Consider the following 2,740-nt stretch of genomic DNA (forward strand, 5'->3'; position numbering starts at 1 on the left):
TATATTATAATAATAAATATCGCGGATGTAATGTAGAACAAGAGGGGATGAAGGTTAGCAAGATGTCATCCCCAGGCCCTCCTAAGAAAAAAAAAAACAATTTCTGCTCCGACCTGTTTTTTCCCCTTTCTTGCCGACCCTAGCGGTACGAACCCATCTAGTGGAAAAAGGTCCGGACCACAATAGACCCAGAAACTATATTTATATCCCTTTAGGATTGAGGTTATGGCCCTTAGATTTGATAGATTCCCCCTGCATCCCTCCCTACTACGGTAGATAAGGGTACAGTGTGGTCTTTATAGCTGGTCTTTAGCTAGCGCCCTTGCAAGCTTAGCATACTAAGTACCTACTAATTGTAATACTAGCCCGTACTTAGTAATCGAATATTTACTAAATTATTACGACTAGGCCTGTAATTATAGTTTAGTAAAATGGTCTATTCGGCCTACCATAATTTTTAGAGAGAAATGCTTAATTCAGCAATGACGACCGAGTACATCAGGTTGTTAGAATATACAGTTTACGTACCAATCCATGATTCGATATATCGATATGTATCTAGGTATTAAAAATTAATAATATTATAAAAGTCTTCCGTATATCTACGGCAGACTTTTATAATATTAATACTTTTAAATTTTTTTTGAGGTTAATTACTTCCATCATTTGAATGAATTATTATTTATTTATTCATGACATTGTACAACGTTTCGGGACCACTGTCCCATATTCATGCACTATAAAAACCTATAACAATAATAAAACCAACATAACACAAATCTTCATCCTTATATATTTTAATTTATACAATAATAATCACCTCATGATTTCATATGGGAAATCATGTCAACCATTTGTGCATCCTCACTTCTCTCTGGCACAGCAATCATTCTACATTTCTTACTATCTCTTTGGACCTTATCTCATGTCCAGTGTGCTGTTTGGTTACCTCCCTGTTTTGTATTTATTATAAACTTAGTGATTTTTTATTTTTCACATAAACTTTTTTATTCCATCTGATTTTTATGTTTTTATTTTAAGTCAATTTATAATATCTGCGTAATGAGTGTTTAGTGTCAGTTTTATAGTTTACTGTGTTCTGTATGTTTTTTGTTATGTATATAGCTTCTAGATATCTTCTGTTTTTTGTATTTTGTGCTGTATCTATTATTTTTGGGTTTTCAAAATTGAATTCGTGGTTCAGTTTTATGCTGTGATAGGCCAGAACTGTGAAATTTATATTTTTAGCGTTTTTACAATTGGTGATGTGTTGCTTAATCCTAGTTTCCAGTTTTTTAAATGTTTCACCAATATATACTTTTTCACAATGTATCACATCTTATCAACTTTGTCTTTCATGTTCGACAGCTTATTCTGTAATTTATTATTGTTGTATAAACCGGTTCTGATAGCATGAATATGGGACAGTGGTCCCGAAACGTTGTACAATGTCATGAATAAATAAATAATAATTCATTCAAATGATGGAAGTGATTAACCTCAAAAAAGTTTAAAAGAATTGACTCACCAGACTTCCTAGAGAGATAATCCAGATAATATTAATAATAATGTCAACAAAGGACACTTAGCAGGTGGCTAAGAGACACATGTGAAAGGGGCCTTCCTGAACAAATCTACGAAAAACAGATACTGCCTGCTGGCTTTGTCCGTAGGCAGGTCAATTATAAACAATAATTGAACCAAACACTTTTCTAAATGCACCATTTCTCGTCGCGTATTTTTCTTGGGCGTGGCTGATGATAGCCAATGAGGAAAGAAAGATTCCCAAAAGGTGACGCCCCTTTATGAAACAAGTGGGGATAGAACTAAAGATAAGCAGATGAGGCAGCAGAAGTATGAACACCGAAGAGAGGGTAAGATGCATTTTGACCAGATGAAGTCGTAAGAAGGACTATGAGACCTGGACGCCATCTCTTATGAACAAGACGACACCTACACTACTAAATCCCACGGCATGAATCATTGAAATCAGTAGCTATAAGTATAAATTAAACAACAAATAATAATGTAATAATCATATTTTATAGCAACCATATATCTAGATCATTTCAATCGTTTTAATAACATAATTTATTAATAAATAGTAAATAAATAATTAGTTTATTTACTATCATATTAAAAAATACCACCCCTTATTATATTATATAATTAATGGTAACGATATTTTATAAAAAATATAAGTATTTAATTGGTAACTGGTAAACACACAACAAGCCTTTGGAAAAGAATCCAATTATAATAAGAGGTTTTTTTTACTCAATATAAATTAATTAATTAACTTTTGGATAATTGCCTTTTGCGATTATCCTGGCATCCCGCCTAAATCCCGAGACAGTACATAGCAATATATACAATATCATATATAAACAAAGATAAAAAAAAAAAAAATCCCTTTGTTCGTTCTATTTCGTTTAACGGCGTAAAACTTCCTTGGTCATGAACATCGGTTAATTTTTAATAATTTCTAGTAACATTCAATTTACCATTTATTTCTGTTTTTACTAAACTAAAAAAGGAAAAATATTTTCTTAGGTTAAAAATAATACACAAACATAACAGTGGTAATGTAGACGTAAAATATGCGTGAGATAAAAAAAAAAGTAATATCTAACTCACACATAGGTATAGAAATTAAAGGGGAATGGTAAAGAGGGCATGGATAAAATGAATTTACAAATAAATGTTTTAGTATTTCCATGGTTGTTATGACAGTTATAAC

This window comes from Halyomorpha halys, unplaced genomic scaffold (assembly GCF_000696795.3).
Source record: "Halyomorpha halys isolate HHAL.00 unplaced genomic scaffold, Hhal_1.1 Scaffold611.1, whole genome shotgun sequence".
In the NCBI taxonomy this organism is placed as follows: Eukaryota; Metazoa; Arthropoda; class Insecta; order Hemiptera; family Pentatomidae; genus Halyomorpha; species Halyomorpha halys.